At 44.0% G+C, this 24,584-nt stretch overlaps 1 long non-coding RNA gene across 2 annotated transcripts in view; it reads right to left on the reverse strand.

The window, feature by feature from the left end:
* The window catches only part of LOC121142894, a 126,926-nt gene that overhangs the window by 101,086 nt on the left and 1,256 nt on the right, over positions 1–24,584 (reverse strand). Inside the window, exons 3-5 of one of the 2 annotated variants that reach the window (XR_005880023.1) lie at positions 7,214–7,287; positions 4,142–4,209; positions 931–3,122 (exon numbers count right to left, since the gene is read on the reverse strand). This is a non-coding gene — a long non-coding RNA (uncharacterized LOC121142894). Of the gene's footprint in view, positions 1–930; positions 3,123–4,141; positions 4,210–7,213; positions 7,288–24,584 lie in introns of those variants that run through there. The other variant, XR_005880022.1, reaches the window with a different exon arrangement.

Below are 24,584 nucleotides of genomic sequence, written 5' to 3' on the forward strand. Positions count from 1 at the left end.
CTGACACCTTCTGTCTTAGTTAGGGTTTCTATTGCTGTGAAGAGACACCATGACCATAACCTCTCTTATAAAGGAAAACATTTAATTGGAGCAACATGGTGGCATGCAGGCAGACATGATGCTGGAGAGTTCTACATCTTTAGCAAGCAACAGGAAGTAGTCTGAGACACTGGGCGTGGCTTGAGCATATGAGACATAACCCTCCAAAGTGACACACTTCCTCCAACAAGGCCATACCTACTGCAACAAAGCCACACCTAACAGTACCACTCACTATGAGCTTATTACAAACTACTATACCTTCTACTAGGATCCTGCAGATCTTGGGCTTGTGTCAGGGGCCCCGTCCCAGTCCTCCATAATAGTTCAAATTGACAGGCTCTAGAATCACATAAGAGATCTGACCATGCCAATGGAAGAACTGATTGGCTAGGTTAATTGAGGTGGGAAGATGCATACTAAATATGGGCAGTACCATTCATGGGCTGTGGTCTTACACTGAATAACAAGGGGAAAGTCAGCTGAGCACCAGCTCCCTCCCCCCCCCAGTGTGTGGGGAGCACTCACACAATGACTGTAAATTACCGAGGTCTTCTGCTCCTGGAGGTATAATGTCTGCCCTGCAGGATGCTCTGCCCATAACCAAGAGAGCTCAAGTGAGCCCCTCCTCTTCCTTATAAGGGGTCACATCTACACACTGAAGCCACACCCTAAGGCCATTACCTCAAGTCTACTGGAGGAACAAGATGCCACTACACCCCAGAACACCCACCCCACCTTCCTGAATGTGGATGCCATGTGACTAGCTGAGCAACCCCCCTCCTGAGTGTGGAGGAGATGTAGCCAGCTGCCTCAAAGCTCCTCTCATGACCTTCCCGCCATGATGGATGCACCCTCCAGCTGTGGACGGAAATGAACTCTCTCCTTTTTTAGGTTGTTTTTTGTCAGGTACTTTTGCTATCTTCCCTCATGCTCTAAATTGGGCTCAGGGTCTTTTCATTCTTCTGAGAAATTGAGAAAATGCAGAACAAGTTCACCTCAGTTTGCCCTCTTAAATTTTGGCACTTCGGGTTGCCTTCTTTCAGAGGACCCAGAGAATGGGACAGAAGAGCCTCCTCCCCTTGCTTCTGGCAGAGCATCAGGTGGCCCTGTCCTGGAGACACAGTTGTCCACAGAGATGTACGTAAGACTGACTGCTGTAGTTTAGCAGAAGCCAACAAATCATGATAGACAACAAATCTAAGAAGAAGTTTATTGATGGGAAGGGGCCTTAAGAGGAGGTCGTGAAGGTCAATTGGGAAAGGGAAGAGATGAAGAGACAGAGGAGTGGGCAGAGCTTACTTAAAAAAACTGGGGCCTCTGGGCATGCCTACAGAGCCTTACTTAGCCACACAGCACATGAACTTAAGTATGTAGTGACGTACAGCTTATAGGACCCTGACTAAGTATTTGCCTGAATGCTTGACAAGTGCATCCTGCCCCGTGACAGGGGGAGGGCAGGAATAATGTCTGAATGCTAACACCGACCCCAACCAACATCCCAGCCTCTTGATGCAATCACAGTTGCGTCTTGACAGGTAACATTGGACCTGAGCATTCACCAATCAGAACTCTAGAGCTTTCATTAACACGAATTAATACAAAGAATATGAAGACTGGCAGTCACTCCCTGTCCCTAACTCCAAACAAGAAATCAGAGTACGAGGTATAACTAAGAATTGCTTCATGGAAATTAACCAGGGAAACAAAAACCTCAGTTTAAGAATTTTCCAGGCGGCCCTACCACAGGTTAAGTACATTTATACTTACGTGCTTTATTTCTGTGTCAATGTGGAGTTGTTATTAGCAAATAACAGTAATTACTGGCTCAAGGTCACTTAAGTGGGTATAAGTCTCCTATACCGCATCCACAGGAAAAGCCACAGAGGACTGGTCCAGGGGATGCCTGAGGATGGCGCGCCTGCTTTGGGCTTCTCTTTATTGGTCTCTCATCTCTGCCTCTAACTCCTCTGTTCCACAGTCAACAACCTCTCAGCACACCTGTAGGAACAATCTGGAGAAGGATTCGAACTGGCCTCCTTTGGACCTTATGACCTTGTCTGATAACGGAAGTGGGCTTTGTTACCATGGAGACCAGGGAGGCCTGGGGCTAGCTAGGGTTCTAGCTCACTGTCAGAGGGCTTGCCTGGCATGTACAAAGCTGTGATTTCTATCCTCAGCACTGCATAAAACAGGTGGCTGGCTCATGCCTGCAATCCTGGCACTCAAGAAGTACAGACAGGAGGATCGGAAGTTCAAGGCCATACTCAACTATATACACCAGACCAGTCTCAAAAGAAGGTGCTGGGGGTGTGGGGGCGGGGGCGGCGGCAGTAGGGAGTAGACTATGAGCAGAAAATTAAAAAACATGATTTAATTTCCTGTGATTTGTTCAGCATCTGTGTTGGCACAAGTAGCTGAAAACAAAACAACAACAAAAAAAAGCCACCTTTAGTCCTGATGCAAAATTCAATAAAAGTCAGCCCTAGAATATTGTGAGGTTAGAATCATAAATTAAGGAACACTGTGAGAAAGAGCAATGAAACAGACAAACAAAAGAATCAGACGATCCGACTGGCCCCGTCGCTAACGGCCATCCAGGGAATACACGGCAGAGACACGGTGATTTCAAAGGATGGCGCTGATGGCCAGAGCACTAAAGACTGTCATAAAGTGAGCTGGGTCTAAGGAATTCTAAAACGCTAAAAGTTTTCAGGAAGTCTTGATATGAATATTACATGAAGAGCAGAACCAAGCATGGGAAACTGATTACCTAGCGCCGTTATTTGTTTGGTACAATTTCAGATTGGAAATCCTATCATCAAGCCAGGCATGCAGGCGGATCTCTTAAGTGGTCTGTGCTTCACGAAACAAGAGGCCAGTGAAAACCACACTGTGTGAGCACTTTACTGGCTTGTGCTAAATCTTCACAGCCTTCCAGAGACTCTCAGTGGCACACGCGCTTGCTTTATGCACATTTTACAGGGCCTCTGTCAGCGGTCTCCAAATTAAGCTCCATACCGTCTCCTGATGTCTTCCTGTATCCTCACTGGGAAGGGCTCCTGGAGCCAGGGGAGAAGAATCTGAAGGAGAACGGGTGGGTTTGGGGGTCATCCCTTCTCAGTATGAGGGAAACGGCACATGTCTGAGGGAGAGAAGGCTGCAACCTGGGGACCATGAAACAGGGCCTAGCAGTGTCTGCCTGAAGTGAGGACAAGCGGGTGAAAGGCGGTGACTGAGAAAGGACAGGAGCCGAGAGAGAAGGAACGGACCCCGTGTCTTGACAGGATCCTCTTCTCTTAGGCTTTACGTGGACAGAGATGGAGAACTGGAAGGAAGGGTGTGTTCTGTAGCCTTCTGTTGCTGTGCAAATACCCGAGAAACTATCTGAAGGAGAAAATACTTGTTTGGGTGCATGGTCTCAGTCCAGGGCAGGAAGTCACAGCAGAAACGTATGATAAATCAGAGTTTCTCACCCAAGAGTGGCCAAGAGGGTGGGGTGGGGGGAGAAGAGACAGACAGAGAGTTAGAGACTGACAGAGAGACAGGCAAGGCAGAAAAGCAAGACAGAAATCCAGTGACCTATTTCCTACAGCTAGGCCCCATCTCTTAAGCTTCCAGAACCTGTCCAAACAGTATCCCTAGCCAGGGAGCCAGGCCTTCAACACACAAAACTATGGTAACAGGGAGAACAGAATTGAGTAGGAGTGCTGGGGGCAGGCCTCCCTCAAAGATGGAGAAGGGATTCCTGGGGGGAGGGGTGTTGGACTCTCTGGATATAGGCCCACTATCTCACATGATGGACCAGAGAACAACATTTGCTGATACTTCTGCCTGGGATTCACCCAACCTTAACACCACTAAGAGGGGGCTGGGGCTGTGTGAAGTCTATACTTTGCCATAGCTACCTCCTTCCTTCCCACTGGGCAACTCACACCTCTGAGTGAAGATGTCAACAAGGCTAACTTCACAGCTAGTTAATTCTACAGAGAAAAGTAATGCTTAGCATAAGGAGAAATGCAATGAAGCAGTTCCTGACATTGCCTCTATTATTGTAGCCAATGAACAGTTATCCAGGACTCTTGTGAGTCCAAGCTCTTACCTTGTAGCAGTGAGTCAAACACGTTTGGGTCTGGGTGGAAGCTTTATTCTTCTGTCCTGTTCATTCCTCTGGAACATGACACAGTGAAACAGAAGTTGTCCAGGTTTAGTTCTCTAACAGTGATATACATTGTTCAATTAAAATGTCACACTACTTCCCAACTCCACCAGCCAGTGCTTTCCAAAGACTAGAAAGTATTTCCATCTGTGGATGAAATGAGATTGCCACATGACTGCTTGTGTCACTCAGCACCCATCCGCGTGCCTGCTCCTCTGAAAGGCGGCAGCCCTTTGGCCTCTCTTTCTGAGGCTCCCACACTCTTGCCCTCTGACACTCATTTTGCAGGAGCTGTTTAGAGATGCTGCTTCCTAGACCCTCTTGCAAAGGAGCAGCATATTTTCCCTACAAAAGTCTAAGGTTGACTACTTTGAGTGAAATAATGAATGACACGGCAAATTTTAAGATCCATTTCTGAGCAGTAATTGCCACCCCTTTTCCAAATAATCAATGATCTATTTGAATACATCTTATTTTCCTTTTCATTCCAGGGCTGCATTACCACAGACCTTGTCCCCCTCTTCTTCTTCCTATGAAAATACCTAACCAAGTGTGCACTTAGTTTCTTCTTTGCCCTCCACCATCTTTACTGACATCTTGGTCCAACTCCTAGACCCTTTTCCCACCGGCCAATCTGAGCCCTCCTAGCCACCATCTCTCCCCTCTGGAGCTAACGTCTGTGTCATTCCCAGACTCCATATGGCTTCCTCACTTAAAGCACCCCCGGCTTGCCATTGTCAGTCAACTCTTGAATCTTTTAGACTCAGCCCAGGCTTGTCCTTCCTTTAGGGGACTTTCTGCATCTTGAATAAACAAATCAAAGGAACCAACAAGACACCTTGACATTTCCTAATAGGACCAGGGCTTCCTCAGCAGGATCGAGTACACTCTTAGTTGGGATGAGCTTATGATCCCTTAAAGAAAAACAGTGAGATGTGACAGGAGACAGAGGAGGGCCTGACCCAACTGGTCCCCGCAGAACAGCACTGGGGTGGTCTAGGCTCAGTGGGCTTCCTGTAACAACGACATGTAAAGGGAGGGCTGTGGTGACGGATGGTGTCCGTCAGTGTGGTAGGAATTCAGACTGTACCTTGGAGGCTGTTGTGGGGGGCTGTGCCTCCCCTCCACAGCTGTGGCCGTGTGGGCCACATCTATCCTCTATTTTCTGTAGCTTCCACTTTCCAAAAGATCCTTTGATCATCATTGAAAGATTTGGTTGAAGTTGGATTCCCTCACACCCTAAAGATGTGGGTTTTATCCAGGGCCTAATACAATTTACCCTTAATCTTCAGCCCAGTGAATCAAAGCCAACTCACCACTCTACAAGTGGATGCTTGGCTGAGGCCAGCAACCGACATCACTCAGCTCATTTTGTCTGGGTCATCATGAAGCTCTTTGTGGCTACACAGCACGTGCTGATGGCTGACTGCACTGGGCACTGTTCATTCATTTTGCACTTAATGCTTGAGCCGCCTCTGTCTGTAGTTACCATGATCATACCCCCTGAGAGAGCCTGTAATGGCAAGGGTTCACTGCAACTATGGTTTGAATGCAGAATGCCCCCCACCCTAGGCTCATAGTTGCAGTACTCAGCACCCAGATTTCGGTATTATTTGAGCCTTTAGGACAGTGGTTCTCAACCTTTCTAACGAGGCAACCCTTGAATATAGTTCCTCATGTTGTGACTGCCAACCATAAACATTATTTCATTGCTACTTCATAACTGTGTGAATGGGTCACATAACTGCCTGAATGTTGCTACTGTTATGAATCATAGTGCAAATATCTGCTATGCAAGATATCTGATATGTGATACCTGTGAAAAGGTCGTTTGATGCCCAAGGGGGATCATGACACATCAGCTGAGAACCACTGCTGAGACGATGTATCATGACACATCAGCTGAGAACCACTGCTTTAGGAGATGACGGTGTATCATGACACATCAGCTGAGAACCACTGCTTTAGGAGATGACGGTGTATCATGACACATCAGCTGAGAACCACTGCTTTAGGAGATGACGGTGTATCATGACACATCAGCTGAGAACCACTGCTTTAGGAGATGACGGTGCATCATGACACATCAGCTGAGAACCACTGCTTTAGGAGATGACGGTGCATCATGACACATCAGCTGAGAACCACTGCTTTAGGAGATGACGGTGTATCATGACACATCAGCTGAGAACCACTGCTTTAGGAGATGACGGTGTATCATGACACATCAGCTGAGAACCACTGCTTTAGGAGATGACGGTGTATCATGACACATCAGCTGAGAACCACTGCTTTAGGAGATGACGGTGCATCATGACACATCAGCTGAGAACCACTGCTTTAGGAGATGATGGTGCATCATGACACATCAGCTGAGAACCACTGCTTTAGGAGACGATGTATCATGACACATCAGCTGAGAACCACTGCTTTAGGAGATGATGGTGCATCATGACACATCAGCTGAGAACCACTGCTTTAGGAGACGATGTATCATGACACATCAGCTGAGAACCACTGCTTTAGGAGACTATGTATCATGACACATCAGCTGAGAACCACTGCTTTAGGAGATGGTGTATCATGACACATCAGCTGAGAACCACTGCTTTAGGAGATGGTGTATCATGACACATCAGCTGAGAACCACTGCTTTAGGAGATGATGTATCATGACACATCAGCTGAGAACCACTGCTTTAGGAGATGGTGCCTAGAAGGCAAGAGGAGGTCCTCCAGGGCAGGCCTCTGCAGGCTACATTCACCTCCAGTTCTAGCCTAGTTGCCTCTGCTTCCTCATCTCTCACACTCCTGCCACCAAGACAGACTGTGGTCTCTCAGAAACTCTGAGTGCAAATAAACCTTCCTGTCCCAGTTGGTTTTGTTAGGTGTTTTGGTCAGAGTAGTCTACGAGAGTCAGGACCCAGTCCTGTAAGTAGTATTTTCATCTGGCTTCAGTTTAGGGGAAGTACATTAATGGAAGCTTTCCCACCAGAAGGCTGTACTGAACACTCACATGGTTGCTGGAGTCTTCAGCTCTTTGCTGACTTCTCTTGTGGTGTCCTCTGGGATCTGAGGGCCTCTCATTACCTGAAATATGAAAATGGCACATATTTAATTATTCATTTTCTATCACCCTTAATGAGGGGATTAACTTCTGAATGAAACAAAAGGAAATAGTCTGACCTTCAGGCTCTCAGGAAGTGATAATTAACTAAAACCTCAAGTCCCTCTAAATGGACAAATGAAAGGGTTTTACTGATCACGATACAAATGAATCATCAGGGTCACTAATTGAAGCCACATAATGGAGCAATGACAATGAGACAATAAACGTGTGCTAAAAATACACTTTCTTAATTATGCACAGAGGTGCTCTGTCCCCAGACTTTTTATTTTATTTTATTTTTTGCTTACCTGATGCTTTGTCTGGAGGGGCTATAGAGTAGCTTGCATGGTGGGCAGGGAAGGGAGGCTGCATGGCAGAGTATGGGAGTTAGTTTGCTCTCAGAAGCGGAACACCAGTAAGGGAGAGCTAGCCTGGGGATATGTTAATCACAACATTGATGCTAACTGCTTGGATTTCCTTGACTTGGTTGATAAGTTTGACCAAACATTACTGTGGGAATGATTCATGGACATATTCTGCTGCTCGGCATGTAAACACAGCCTTCTAATAGAGACCTTCACCATTACAATGGTCATAAATAGCTTCCAATTACTACTGTTGCTCAACTCGTGACTTCATCATGGCTTCTGGCCAAGCAGATGGAGCCATGTTCTAGGCACAGCAGCAGTACCCAGAAACATTTACTGGGTATGCCATAGATGACAGACACCTCCTCACCCTGTTCTCTCCCAGGACAAAACAGTTTTCCAAAGACCATCAAGCCTTGGAAGTCTCCACACACCAACACTGCTTGGCAACATACAAATATATATCTACTCGAAAAATGGCAAAATGAGTCACTATTAATAACTCAAAGAACCGTGGAGATCCAGTCAGTCCAATTCCTCTGCCAAAGTTCAGAAAGTTTGCTCAGTGCTTTGAGTTAAAAAAAAAACTCTGTTCCTGGTTTGCTTCAGTACATTTCCTATTTAGACCCTCTACTGAGCATATCAAACTGTATTTGTGGCCTTACTAGGGCATACCAGAGCATACAGGATGGACAGCTCTTTAAAGCTTTGGGTTTTTAAAGTCATGCTTGCCAAACAAACATTTTCCATTTCTCTCTACCATAGCAACCGTCATCTTTGCCATATATGCAGAAATTGCCAGGGAAAAGCAAAGGAACTCTACGTTATTTTAGGTTTGTAACAGTATTCTATTATTAACTGTTTCTTGAATGTTTAATACTTTCAAACCCAGTATTTCTTTCTTGTTTTGAGACATGGTTTCTCTGTGTAGCCCTGGCTATCCTGGAACTCCCTCTGTAGACCAGGCTGACCTTGAACTCAGGGATTCTCCTGCCTCTGCTTCCCAAGTTCTGAGATTAAAGGTGTGTGCCACTACTGTCAGGCCAGACCCAGTATTTCTATATGTAATTGCTAATCATCACATCAATTCCACATAGCATGTGTTATTCTGATTTCAAAAACCAAGACTCGGATGTTAAGGAACCTGCCTGTCACTCAACAATACATGTGTGTGGAATTTAGGCTGGAATTCAACCCCAGTGCTCTTCAGCTTAAGCAATGGGAAACTGCCAGGAATCAATCATTTCTTACCAAAACCGACACTATTATGGCTCTAATTTGTTGTACTTTGTTGACCTTAAAATAAAACACAGAATCTCTTGACATCACAGTCTTTCCATACTGGCTGTGTGCTGACTGAAGAACCATTTAATACAGTATTGGGGTGGGGGTGGTGGGAATGGTAATGAAATCCACCATCTCTGCACCAAAAAAAAATGGCAAAGCATAATGAAAACTCTTTTTGATATACTATCTGAAAACCTCCACTTGGCATCATGCTCATTAGAGTTTTCCAAGCAGTGGACTGACATCAAGTACTTCAAAGCCAATGATGCACAAATATTGTGTTAGGCCTCTGAGTTAGTGGTGTATGAGCAGGGGTGTGGTCAAATGATAACTTAGATTTAACTCCCCAGAAACTATGTGGGAGTCAAGACTAGGGTACCTTAGATGGAGGAGACAAGTTATTTCTGTGAGTTCTCCTTTTGGGAATAATGAGTAATAAACTCAAATTTTGACTCAACCCATAGTTTCCTCTAGTGACAGAGTCAGGATGGGAGAAATTAAGGGGATTCATGATGATTGCATTGGATACCCAATTGCTTCTGAGCAATGGGCTGTTAAACCCATGATTGGGAGGTTTTGTGTTGCGTGTCTTGCATCAAATAATAAGTTATAGGGTCAGTCAATGAGAATTAAAGTGAGCCATGAGGCCCTGGAGGAATCTTCTACTGAAAGGGAAGCTGAATCACAAGATGACCACATCAGTGACAGCCACTCAACACACTAGCACCACCATGGTAACCAGTGCCCCTGCCGAGGTACCTAGTTCAGTTCCAAGTAGTATTTTTTCTCAACTACCTATATGTATTCCCTTTGAAAAGAATACAAAAAATAAACAACTGTGTCCCCAAATTAATATAATAAATAACATATCTTAGATATATTTGAGTCTCCATATTTGAGACAAGATGGCCAAACAACTTTTGAAGTTGATGCTTACTTCAATACCAAGCAAAGAGGAAACAGATTCATCAACACAACCATCACATGTTCTCTCCAACCCTTCTTTCCTAAACTGACCTCCCATTTGGAAGGCACCTGGCTGATGCTGCGGTAGACTGCACGTAACTCAAGTCTGCAGAGAAATATTTTTCATAGGCTCTGAGCCATGACAAGGTTAATAGCAACTGCACCTTATTACTTATGATCCAAGTAATACAACTGAAGTGGAGGAGCTTTAAATAGAAGAACACCTGGTGTCTCTTTTAATAGAATGATTGGGGTAGGAAAGAAAAATGAAAACAAGGACAATGGTTGAAGGAAGGAAGGATGATGGATGGATGATTCATCCGGTCCCCAACATCCACAGTGATTCATTCTGCAAAGCAGGGATGTTTAGAAAATAAATCCTACTATTGTACCAGAAAAGACAAGGACATAATATGGTAGAGAACAAAGCATGCCAAAAACATCATTTTCTTTTACTTCTGCGTGACTTCCCAGTGTTCAGAATATTATTCTTGCTTCTAATAATACAGAAAAGAGGAATAAAACGGCAATGATAGGTCTGTCAGGAGAAGCAGTTTTTTATGAATGAAAATATTTCTAAACGGTATTTTAAACATTTTTATTATATTTATTTATATGTGTGCACATGTGTCCATGGCATAGCACGCATATGGAATTCAGAGGGAAATCTCCCAAAGTCAGTTCTCTTCTCCCACCATGTCTATTTAGGGTTAGCAATCAGGTTGTCAGGCTTGGAGGCAAGTGACTTGCCCATTGAGCCATCTGGCCCTTAAAACAGTGTATTTGGATAGTCCTCAGTTTCTACTGATGTTCTCTGCATGGGCCTTTTAAATTTTACTTCCTGTTATTATTCAGGCATCTGCACTGGCCTGCCCTTGGGGTTCTGACAAGATATGCCCTCAGCTACAGCCACTAAGAGCACCACCTGTGCTACATTCCCTTTTAAAAGGGTCCTGCCCACCTCCCATTTCTCCCTCCCCCTCCCTCCCTCCCTCCCTCCCTCCCTCCCTCCCTCCCTCCCTCCCTCCCTCCCTCCCTCCCTCCCTCTCTCTCTCTCTCTCTCTCTCTCTCTCTCTCTCTCTCTCTCTCTCTCTCTCTCTCTCGTCTGCCTGCCTCTCCTCTTCTGCCACTCCAGTCCCCAGAGGTCAGTCTCTTCTCTCCCCTCCCCCTTTTCCTATCCACTTCCCCCCAATGGGAAAAAAAAAACCCCTCCACCCAAGCCCTATCGCATGGAGTCTTTCTCCCTTGCACCACCTTTTAAAATTACAGCACTTCCCCTTGTTGGTCTCAGATGGAATTTGTTAGACTGGCCCTTTCCCAGTGACCCTCACACCCTGCACAGGATGGGTCTTTAGGACCACTGTGTTAATACGCTTAAATCTGCACCAATTCCAACGTGCTGTGTGCTGCTGGGTTTTCATTGCAAAGCCTTTTAGGGAGTGGATTCTGGCCCGAGGCACAGCAGTTAGGAGTAACCAGATGGCAGGCCATGCTAGCTCAGGAAGCCCTTTCCGATAGCTGACGCTGACTCCTTTAGTCACCACTTTGTGAATGAGGGTGAGCCAACTTTGGATTTTTTTCCCTTTCTTTTCCTTCCTCATCCCGTTCCTTCATTTCTTTCTTTTGTTCAAGGAAAAACTAATGATTTGCTGTCCCTCTAGCAGAACCCAAGGGCAGATCAGAGTACAGGAAGTATGGCAAAGGGGACAGACGTGTTTCTGAACATTAGGCTCAGAGGTGCCCACAAGTGTCCAGGTGTGTGTATGGCAGGCACCAACAGAAGAATACTTGGACGAGTAGTCCTCATATGAAGGTGCAAAGTCCATGACAGACGATGGCCCTCATCAGCGTTTCCATGGCACTCACATCACTAGAGGACTTTGTATGGTATGCAGAGTGTGCAGAGTGGAGAACGGGAGGGTTCTGACGGGACCACAGCAGCTCTTTCTGGCAATGTGCGTGTGCGGTGGGGGGTGGGGGCTGAAACAGTAAGTAGTGAGCCCCTTACCCTGCGCGTCAAAAGCGTCCAGGGACTCGTCAGTTCCTAGTGCAGCTTGTGGCCTGAGTGCCATTCTGCTCCTCCACAGTGATCCCGGAAGGCCAGGAAACGACCCATGAGAGCAGGATGTCTCTTTCCTGACCGGAGAGAGCTGGTGGCCAAGAGAAGGGACTACCCCTTAACCAAAGGCAGTTGGTTGCTAGGAATCAACCCCGGTTCTAAGTAACTGAAATTAAAATGATGAACTGACTGTAAAGACAAAGCCAGCAAGTTCACAGACCTCTACAAGAAGAGGCAAAGTCCAGCTGGGCTTCCCAGCCACTAGACTAGGGAGAGAAAGGTCTCTACAACTGCATTCTAAGTCATTCACTTTCATCTTTGATTTTTTTGTTTTGTTTTTGTTGTTGTTTGTTTGTTTGTTTGTTTTGAGACAGGGTTTCTCTGTATTGCTTTGGAGCCTGTCCTGGAACTTGCTCGGCCTTGAACTCACAGAGATCTGCCTGCCGAGTGCTGGGATTAAAGTCATATCTAATTCTTCTCTCCAAAAACACTGACTTCCTCTAGTCATAACTAAGAAATTCTACAAAGGGATGCTGGTTGTAGCCGATTCTGGCTTGCTCTGATGCTTGCCTCAGCCCTCCCAAAGCATGATAAAATCTGAGAGCTGGTGTCCATGGGTCACTCCCAATGTAATACAGTGGGTCAGGCTGCCAAATCTGTCCCTTCTAGCAGAGACTATGAAAGGCAGGAATTCTCATAGAAGGAAGCTGAGAAGGTGACATAAATGTCTCAGTACACATCAACCACTTTCCCAGACAAATCTCTCTCTCTCTCTCTCTCTCTCTCTCTCTCTCTCTCTCACACACACACACACACACACACACGCACGCACGCACGCACGCACACACACACACACACACACACACACGTTGCTGCTGCTGCTGCTGCTGCTATCACAAGGGCAATAGCTACCTCTACAATGGGGTTAAGAGAAGCTATGGACACACTGAGGTTGTCTGCATCCATTCATTAATTAATGTAGAGAGAGCACTATGCCATCACCTACATCACAACCTTGTGCAAGAACAGTGCTGCACCCCCCAAAGTCTCCTCCACTAATCGTGATTTGGTATGGTGTTCCGTAGCTTTCCACCGAAGCACATTTTAAAGGCCACTACTTAGAAGTTCCCCAAATATTCCTGAAATCTAGTGCACCTAAAAATTCCTAAAAGCAGATTCTTAATTTAGATAAGCAAAGATAACTCCTGGGTCTAGACATTGAGTTCAGTTCAGCACCTAGACACAAACAGCAAACACGAAGGCTAAAATAAACAGTAATACCAGCCTTGTCTTCTCTTCCCCACACAGAGCCACCTGCAGGCAAGCTCGCAGGAAGCCCACTGTTTGCCAATGACAGATGTTCACCTGCTCGGTTCTTTACAATTTAGAGATTTGAAATTGGACAGGAAAAGGAAGAGAGCAGTTATTTAGGGGGTTGTAATTAAGCTGTGCCCTTTGAAGGATGTGTTTTTTGAGACATACATCCATCTTGAGACAGATACAAGTTATTTTAGGTATTTTTAGTGGTTATAAATAGGCCATTGGACCAAGCAGCAGAGGACTTGAGTTCAAGTCTTGACTTTGACAACCAAAGATGTGCAAATGTGAGCTGGCTCCTTGACTCTCACGATCCTCTATTGCTCTGTGTTCTTTTTACCCTCCCATCAAGTTATTAAGTGAATTAAGCAAAAGAGTGAATATTAACATTTCTTTAGAAACTGCAAAATACCACTGTCCTGGTTAGATTTTTCTTTTTTTCAACTTGACACTATAGCTAGGGAACTTTCAGCTGAGAAAATACCAACAGAATGGCCTGTGGGCAAGTCTATGAGCCATTTTCTTGATGACTGATTGATATAAGAAAGCCCAGCTTACTGTGGGAGGTGCCACTCCCTGGGCAGGTAGTCTTTGGGTGTCTAAGAAAGCAGCTAAGCTAAGCAAGCCATGGGGAACAAGCCAGTAAGCAGCTCTCCTTCACAACCATTACCTCAGTTCCTGTCTATGGGTTCCTGCCCTGTTTGAGTTCCTTTCTTGGCTTTCTTCAATGATGGACTGTAACGTGTAAGCCAAATGAACCCTTTCCTCACCAAGTCATGGTACCTTTGTCATAGCAATAGAAGGACAGGATGACAGCCACTTAGCAAGTGTTGTGGTGACACTACTTTATCAAAGAATGACTAGTGTCTCCTATCCTTACTACAAGAACTACTTTGTACAAGTTTACACATCTACTTTTTGTAGTATGTAACCAAATTCCACCTCAAAGAACCTTTAAGTTTTATTTTAAGTCCTGGGTATGGGTGTGTATCAGTGTTCAGGTGCCCTTGGAGACCAGAGGTGTGAGATCCACTGGAGCTGGAGTTCCAGGTGGTTGTGAGCTATCTGATGTGGGTGCTGGGAACTGAGCTTGGGGTCCAGGGCAAGTGCAGTCCATGCTTTGAACTGATGAGCTGCCTCTCCGGCCCCATCTCAAATTTTAAACAAGCTCAGTTATATAACAGGTAGACTCAAAGTTTATTTTCTTCAACACATAATAGGATGAAACTCAAGTAGGCATTAAGAAGCAAATACATCCAAAGCAGATGACTATTCAATAAAACTAGAAATAGTTATAATATCCATCTATAAAAATCTATTTGATGTTGTTGTTGTTTGATTTTGGGGATTAAATCCAGGGCCTCATACATGCTGGGCAAATGATCTATACCCAAGTCATAACATCAGCCCCAAAAGTCTGATTTAAAATATTCATTGTTTTAAAGCAAGAAAAGGTTTTGCAATTCAACAGACTAAGCCCAGAGTGTGTCAGATGTAGGGCAAAGAGCTTCTGGGAATGACAGAAGACTGGCTCTATTTTCAGTGGCGGAGAGGAGAACAAGACAAAGGGCAAGCTAAGTAAATATAGGTGAATTAATTTCCCTGTATAGCTATATACTTTAAGCTCTGATCTATTACTACAGACATGTAATAGCAGAAGATAATCCTCTCTTTGTAAAGATAAAACAGCAGCTTTAAAGATAGGCAGATTATTGAAGTAAATTAGCCTAATTAAGTAATATTCATTTATATTTCCATGTCATGCTCATCCAGTGCCCAGTATAGGATACAGTCTCTAATTCACAACAACAGTGAGGTATTTCTAAAGCCCTGCTAGTGATGGGATATGAAGCCACACAGAAATGGGGTTTTCAGTGGGCTGGCGCGAGAGCATGGGTCAACTGCTCAGGGATGCCTCTGCTGTGACTCTCTTGGCTTCTCTTCTCCAACACAAGGTGTGGTCTCGCTGAAATAATAACCAGCACAGAAGGAGAGTCTGCTTCCGTGCGCATCCACTCACAGCCAGGTTAAATACAGGCAGCGCACAGTCATCCCTGACTGAGGATGCCATGGTCAAGTGTAAGACTGCAGGACACAGCAAGGAACGAAGCTCTGAGAGGCCAGAGAGATGGCGCAGCAAGGTCTCCTCTTGCAGAGGACCTGAGTTCATTTCCCAGCCCCCACATCACCTGGTTCAAAACCACCTACAACTCCAGCTTCAGGCCTCCTCAGGCACCTATACACACACTGCATATACAGACAAGTGGGCAAAACCAGATACACATAAATAAATAAATAAATTTAAAGAAGGCTTCTGCAAGAAAGGAAGAACTGGAATATTTTGGGGTTGGCGAAATGGCTTATCAGGTAAAGCACTGAGTTTGATTCCTGGAACTCACATAAAGACGGAGAACTAACTCCACAAAGCTATCTTCTGATTCCCCACACGACTGCCCTGGTATGTGCATGCCTGAACACATTCTCTCTCTCTCTCTCTCTCTCTCTCTCTCTCTCTCTCTCTCTCTCTCTCTCTCTCTCTCTCTCTCTCTCTCTCTCTCTCTCTCACACACACACACACACACACACTAAGTTAAATTAAAAACAACAACAAACTAAGCTTCTTATGGTATATATGATAAAGGATATAGACAGTTAACAAAACGGGGACTTTCTATAGGGAGTGTGTTTTGAAAAATTAAATGGCCATCCAAGGGCTTTACACATTTGAAAAAAAATCTCTGAAATGAATATGCAGTAGGTGGGACACAGAATGTCTAGTGGATACCGATACCGCTGCATCGGAAAGCTGGGAGTCCATCAGCAGAGAGAACGTGGAAACAAAAAGCAATGAAAAGAACAGAAACAATCCACATGGAAGCCAGAGACAACCCACGTGGAACATTTCACATCCATACATGACTGGAGTTCCAAACACCAGAGCTAATAAACTAGACAAGGACGTAAGCGCACAGATTCAAAAAGTAAGATAAACACTCAGAAAAACACAAGTCAAACATTACAGTCAAAATAATACAAGCCAAAGATCTGTAAAAGTCCTAAAGTTAGCCAAAAGAATAAAAGAAGACATTATCTTCAAAGAAGCGACATGAGGATTTACAGTTATGGACAGAAATAATGAATTCCAGAAGACAATGTTATCAACTTTAGTGGCTCAAAGAAAGTAGTTGCTGACCTAGATTGTATGTTGAAGAACCATCTTTCCTAAATGAAAGGAATAAAAATATTTTTGGAGAAACTGAAAGATGTTCTTCAAGGTAGAAGAAAAAAATAGCCTCAAAGGGAAATGCAAGAAGAAGTAGAAAACCCTTGGAAAGCACATAGATAAATAAATAGATATTGATAACTTACTGTTATCTAAAATGGTAATTGTAATGTACTTGGAAGTATACAGTATATGTGGAAACAAGCAGCATTCCAAGAAGACAGTGCTCCTGGAGTAAATGGTTTAAAAGGTCTTGTATTATTAGATCAGTGGTACAAATGAATTGCATAGTTCTGTGGTATGGTCCGAATGCCTATGCTTTCCCCAAATTCATCTGTAGAAATTCTGACCCGTTGGGGTGATGGTAATAAGAGCTGGAGTCTTTCATAGGTGATGGTGTGATCGTTTACATCATCAATGTGACAAAATCTAGAATCACCTGGAATGAGAGACTCAATGAGGAATTATCTAGGTTGGGTTGGCCCATGCTCATGCCTGTGAGAGATTTTCTTAATTGGGTTAACTGAGGTGGTAGAACAATCCAGAATGCAGGTGGCTCATTTCATGGGCTGGACAGAATGAAGAGTGGTGGGTAAGCTGAGCACGGACAAGCATGCATTCATTCTCTCAATTGTGACTGTGGCTGTGATTAGCTGATTCATCTGTGGCTTCCCTGGTACACATGATAACCTGGGTCTGTGGGCTAACATAAGCACTTTCTGCTCCAGGTATAGGGATGATAACACTTTCTGCTCCAAGTCACTTATGTCAGACTATGTTAAGTTATCACAGCCAGGGGAAATAAAACTAGGACATTAGGTTATGATACTAGACCTCTCACGAATGGCAGTAGGGCCTTTGGAAAAGCGACCAGAGAAGCATCTTTTTGCTGGATGAGGAAACAGCTAGCAGGTACCACTGTGAGGAAGGGGCTGGATCTGCCACCCTGTGACCAGGAACTCCCCAACCTCTTAACTGTGAGAAACAGTTTCTGTTCTTTCTAAGCTATGCAGTTTAGGGCATTTTGTTATAGCACCCTCAACAGACTGAGACATTCCGTGACAAGTCAAGGATGTACACTACAGCTTCTAGAATAATTACTTCGGAATAACAAAAGCATATACAACCTGCAGGTTACTAGAATGAAAACGAAGAATAATATTTGTAGTATTCCAATCAAGGCAAGAAAAGATGACAAAAGAAACCAAAAATGAAAGGAAGAAAATGAAAAGAGGTTTGCCACAAACCCAATATATAAGCTATTACACAGAATATAATAGACCCAATTTGAAATAAAAGATGACCATTTTTAAAAATCCAATTATATGCTATAAATATAATAAATGTTTGATGTAAAAGGAAAGAGAAACATACCCTGCCAAAACTAATCAAAAAGAAAATAATGTGGGAACTACACTATTAGCAGTGTGAGCCATAAGCAGGTTGATATTACAGACCTAAATATCTGTGCACCTAGTAGCATAAGGGAAAGAATCTTTAAAATAACAATCACATCGAGAAGAATGAGCACATCTTCAGTAGCTGGTAGACAGAGCCAAAACAAAGAAGCAGCAAGTATACAGAAGACATGAACAGCACAATTAAAACACCTAGTCTTACCTAAGGTTGTAACTTTTAGTGACCAGTTCACAGTCATTGCATGTGTGTATGAATGTATCAAAATCCTTATAACAAAGTCTCAACAATTTCAAAATATTATAAGGTTGAGAACCGTCTTGTACCGGTCCTATCGAGATTACAGAAACCTGGCTCCTTGACCAGCTGTATGCCACAAACCCCGCCCCTTTGTTTATCTATATGTAATAACCCCGTCTCCTTCTTTATCAGTACTGAACAACCCCACCTCCTTGTTCAGCTGTATGCAATAACCCTGACTCCCTGTTCAGCTGTATGCAATAAGCACATGGGCTTCCAGGTGCTGAGAATGGGCTCTCTGATGGAGACGCCTATCTGACCCCAGATTATTTTGTGTGTGTGTCTGTCTGTCTGTCTTTTCATTCCATCACAGCTTCTACCCAGGCCGAATACCTGGAAGCCCTGTCTGCGAGGGACTTGGCAGCCACCTATTCTACAATATATAATGTGTTTGCAAAAGCTATGTGGATAGTTATGTTAGGCAATTATGACCTGGTTTTTGTTTTCATCTGGAAATTAAGCCTGTTATTAAGGAGATGCCATGTGTGTCAAGTTGACAAAGGATAGACTAGTGGTGGCTAACCTTGGCTATCAATATGACTACATCTAGAACAGAGTAAAACCCAAGCAGCTGGGCATGTCCGTGAGGGACTCTGTTTATTGGATCATTCGAAGTGGGAAGGCCCACCCTAAATCTGGGCCCCACACCTTCAAGTAGCAGCTCACATAAAAGGGCTTGGAAGAAGGGAGCTTTTGTTTTTTAACCTACGTGCCCTCACTGTCACTGGCAAGTTCATTCAGCCGATTGCTAATGCATTCCTTTGCTGGTATTTGAACCTAATTCTTCACGATATACACTGAGGACAAGCAACTCTCTAGGAATTCCTGGGACTCCAGTGCCAGATCTGCTGACACATTCAGACTAAACAACTACTAGATTCTTGACTTTTTTTTTTGTTGGGAGACAGTCACTGTTAGGCTATGCAGACCACAGCTTGTACGACACTCCAATAAATTCCATATATGTTCATTCATATGTATATTCACATACATATATATTCTATCAATTCTATTGCAGGTAAAGAGCAATGAAAAGGGTCTCACTGTGGATCACACAAATACAAAAAGGATAATGAAAGGATAAGAAGGAATTTGATTGTGGACAAAATGGCCCATTCAAAAACTAAGATTTACCAAGGCTGACAGAAGCAGATGGAAACTACGACTATTTCAGTAATGTATTATAAATGAATCCTAGGGCCAGTGCAATAGCTCTGGCCACCCATCCTGAAGACCCGAGAGTTCAATGGCTGGGACATGGTAGAAGGAGAGAACAAACTCTCCCAAGTTGTCCTCAGACCCTACCCATGTGCTGTGTACACACATGTGTACAATTAGTAACAATAAATAAATTAAATATGACCTATGATTGAAGAGAATTTTTGTTACTCTAGGGGAAATCTGGGCCCAAGTAGCTCACCAGTGAGTTCTTCCAAACATTTTGAAAAGAATTAGTTCCTGTATTCTAGAATACTTCAAGAAGATTAAAGCCTCTTAGACATTTTCAAAATATTAAAATAACCCAATGTGATTTAAGAACTGAGATAAGCATTATGAGAAAAAAATCCCACTTTTCTCTCAGAGACATTTCTAAAATGTCTTAACAAAGTGTTAGGAAACCAAAGTGAGTTCAGGCCAGCCTGTGTCCGTGGAAATGGCCTGCAATTCAGAAATCAAACCGTTCACCTTGAGAACAAAAAGGGGAGGAAACCTTGCAGGCATCCCCAGTGCTGAGAAGGACGTGAGAAATCCAACTTTGGCTTCTGATGAGCACACTTTCTTGTTAGCTCCCAGACCAGACACTTTGTTGGGCCCCAGACCCCACGGGGTCTCTGTGAGTCACTTGTCAGGTGCATCCTATTTTCTACTGGCTTACAACCTTGGCCTTGCCCCACTGGCATCAACCTCTAATTATGAAAACACGAACTCTTACACCTGGGGTTTCTGGGATTTTTCCACTGTGCTGTAAGTTTGTATATAAGGCTGCTCCCTCCTTATAATACACACACACACACACACACACACTCACACTCACACTCACACTCTCTTAGCACAAACTGGCTGGCCGTCCGTCTTGTCTTTCATTTAAATCTCCAGGCTTTCGCCCCATACATTAGACTTGCTTGTGGCACAGCCACCACACTCTTAATTTAGTAAAACAATATCTATAAAATACACACGATAAGAGCCGGGAGTTGGTGGCGCATGCCTTTAATCCCAGCACTCGGGAGGCAGAGGCAGGCGGATCTACAGAGGCCAGCCTGGTCTACAGAGTTCCAGGACAGCCTCCAAAGCCACAGAGAAACCTTGTCTCAAAAAACCAAAAAAAAAAAAAAAAATACACACGATATCATAGGTATAGCACAGAAACCCTCCCTCCAGCTTGGGGGACAGAGTCTAAATTAGCCTGTTACCACTTTTATACAACACTAACTTTGAGGTCTATGGGGAGTGGAGGGTGGGGGGTGGGGAATGGTTAATGGAAAGCAAGAAATAAAATTGTCATTTAGAGACAATAAGATCATCCTTGCACAAAATTTCCACAAGTTTGGCATATTTGTATGAACTGGCAAGAGATACATAAATAACAAAACATATTTACAATGGAATTAAAACTCAAATACTTAGAAATGTATTAGAGCTGGGCAGTGGTGGTGCACACCTTTGATCCCAGCACTCAGGAGGCAGAGGCAGGTGGATCTCTGTGAGTTTGAGGTCAGCCTGGTCTACAAATAGAGTTTTGTGTAGCAAGGGCTACATAGGAAAACCCTGTCTCAAATGAAAACAACAACAACAACAACAAAAAATTAGAAAAGTATATGATATTACTGAAAGAACACTATAGAGTCAAATAAACAGAAGTACACACATTGTTATTCGAGAAGTGTGTTGTTAGCGCTTCCATATGAATGCAGGCTTCCAGGAAGCCCTGATCAAAATCCAAGATGCCTGTTGACTTACTGTAGTAGAATATTATTTTAAGGTGTGTGACTTTTGTGTATGCTGCATTTGTTCAACTCTGTGAAGCTGTGATTCCTTGCCTGTCTAAAACACTGATGGTCTAATAAAGCGCTGAATGGCCAATAGCAAGGCAGGAGCAAGGATAGGCGGGGCTGGCAGACAGAGAGGATAAATAGGAGAAACAAGGAAAAGTAGAGAGCAAGAGAACAAGGAAGGAGGTCGGGGGCCAGCCATGGAGGAAGAGGAAAGTAAGATTTGCAGAAAAGATAAAAGCCCGGAGGAAAAAGGTAGACAGGTTGATTTAAATTAAGAAAAGCTGACTAGCAACAAGCCAAGCTAAGGCCAGGCATTCACACGTGATTTATTTGGGTACTGGGTGGTAGACCTCCAAAAGTCCAAAAAAGTAAAAGAAAACACAATAATTTGTTTCCAGAAACTGACAAAACTTTCTAAAGTTAGCATGGAACTATGTTCTAGAAGGATAGCATGAGTGGAAAAGCGATTATTCTAAAGCTATTGATCATCAAAAATGAGTGCTGTGGGTTCCAGGACAGTGTGTCCAATGGGAGAGGGAGGAGGAGTCCAAAAGTAGCCCTGCATATCTAGCATCACGTGACTTACAAGAACACGACCCCGTGACTCCGTAGGAAAAGCAGATGGAGAAAAACAGCACTTCTTGATGCTACACGCAAAAGCCAACTCCTGGTGGTTTGCCTTTAGAAGCAAACCCCTCCAGGACCATGGAGCAAATTATCCTTACAATACAAAATAGAAAAACAAACTAACCACAAGAGAAACAATGGAATAAAATCAACTATCAAATCTCAGAACGTCTTCCCCACAAAAGTGAGTGAGTCCATGGGAGCCATTAATCTGTAAGGCAAACGCATTAAAGCCGCTGTGGAACCATACTAAGATAAAATGATGACAAATGCTACTGTTGGCAAAGATTGTTGAGAACATGGGTTTCCACACATTCCTTGTGGGAGGATAAATTGATAGAATCACTTTGAGAAGCTGGTAGTTACTACCAGTCCTGACCATGGATATAAAACCTCTTACCCAGCAAATCCATCTCAGGACTATATTAAAAAACACAAACAAACAAAACAACAACAACAAAAAACTATGGTTATCTGGTGTTATGGTGCATGTCTGTAGTGCCATGACTTCAAGGTCATCCTCTGCTACATATTATGTCCAGCCTGGGCTATAAGTGACTGTCTCAAACAAATGTACAAACACCCCACCAAACAAAAGAAACTTGCATGTCTACCAAACTCAAGTGTTATACACTGGAACAGTAGTACTTGCCATAGACAAAAGCTGACAGCGGGCTTGGGATATAGTTGTTGATAAAGCATGTGCCATGTAAACATGAAGACTGAGCTCTACCCTCAGCACCTCCAAAAATCTGGGCACTATGGTGAGAGTCTGTCATCCCAGCATTGGAGAGGGGGAGGCTGCCAGACTGGCTAGCTCCAGGTTCTGAAAGCAATTCTGTCCCCAAAACTAAAGTAAGAAAAGACACCTGACATTGCCCCCTAGGCTTCACACGCACAAACACACACACATACACACATACACACACACACACACACACACACACACACACACACACACACACGGGGGGGGGGATGGATTAGAAGCTACCCAAATGCCACTGTTAATGAAATGGTTAAAAAATTTCAATATTGACACACAGGAATATTATATAGATCTACAGCTAGCCCCAAAGCCAAAACTACAGATGAATCTCTCAAATAAGTTTAGCATCAAACCAGACAAAAAAGTGAACAGACTCTATTAATATAAAGTATAAGAGCAATCTGTGTTGTCACGAGTCAAGGGAGGCTGGTGGCTGAAGGAAACACGGCAGACGTCTGTGCTTGTGGAAGTTGTCCTGTGTGCCAGTTGCCTGCCAGGGCATGCAGTTCTTGATTTTTTTTTTTAGAACAAAATTTAATTGGCGGCCCCTTCACTGATATTGGTCTTTCTTATCAGCACTAGTAGGCACCAAATCATTTTTCTCTATGATCCATTTTCCATGCATTCATATGAGTTGCGCAGGAATGACACTATGAGGGTGACATCATGAAGATGACATTGCAAGGCACTGAGCTAGATGCTGGGTCCTTACTAAAACATTTATATTTCACAGATGAAGAAACCAGTATTCGACCAACCCACAAACAGCTAACAACTATAGGCATGGCTAGGAAGGGAAGACAATGCAGGCTGACAAGCAACAGAAGTAAACACACTTTCCTACACGGGGCGTGCAGCTCTGCTCACGCCCCCTCTGGAGTCCCGTCCCCGCCCATCCTCGCTAGCATTCTCCCCCATCAAATTGGCCAGACAGAATGCAATTTCTGCCTATGCCATTGTTTGCTTTCCTTTCAATACGCATATTTACAACTGTATTTTATTGTGCCTCTGCAAATACCTGCCTCTGCTGCTTATTTCTGAGCCTTTAGCTCTCCAGGTAACCCCCCAGCTTTCTGACAGGTTTTCTGGCACAAATTCTATCCATGTGTCTCTCTCCTCATCACCATTCTACTTTATTTACAGCGATGGGCTGTCTCATTCTCTGCTAAGCTTCAGATAAAGGGAAAGAGGGAAGATCAGTCTAAACAGCAGCAGCCATTTCCCCCCACTGGGGCAGTCAGAGGCCATTGTATTTCTGGTGTAACAAGGTTCACTGGAGTGAGGGTGTAGCTCAGTGGGTAGAGTCCTTGCCTGGCGTGCATGAAGTCACACATAAACGGGGCACGGTGACTTACCCCTGTAATCTCTGCACTTGAGAAGTATAAGCAGTGGTACCAAAAGTTCAACATACACAAGGCCCTGCCTCAGACAGACAGACAGACCTACCAACCAACCTAATTCGCTGAGAAACAGGAGTTGGTGTGTGCTTGTAATCCCTAGCATATGGGAGATGGGGCCGAAGGATGGCAAGGTTAAAGCCAGATTCTGTCTCAATAACACACACAAAAGATTTCAACGATGACTTGGGATCTCTCCTGTGTCATCAGATTATAATAGCTTGATACCACTAAACACTGAGCTTCTCAAGCACGACTGTTTACTATCATTTCATACTCACCAAACATACTCATGTACAACTTTGGCTTCTCCCGGCTTTCTTTCAGGCATAGAGAGGCCAACATTGAGTTCTGATCTACCAAACTCTTATTTTAAATTGATAGGCAGCTATTCTTTTGGTTTCTATTTTACATGATTCTCCGTGTATGAAGGATGCCAAAAATATCGAGCAGGCTGTGCCTGCTGTGTCCCTACCTGGACCACCCTGACAAGCTGACATTTTGACACTTTACTGATTCAACAACCAAGAAGCCAAGTTCTCTGTGAACAGCTACC

Source organism: Mesocricetus auratus, unplaced genomic scaffold, assembly GCF_017639785.1.
Source record: "Mesocricetus auratus isolate SY011 unplaced genomic scaffold, BCM_Maur_2.0 Super-Scaffold_100010, whole genome shotgun sequence".
Lineage (NCBI taxonomy): Eukaryota > Metazoa > Chordata > Mammalia > Rodentia > Cricetidae > Mesocricetus > Mesocricetus auratus.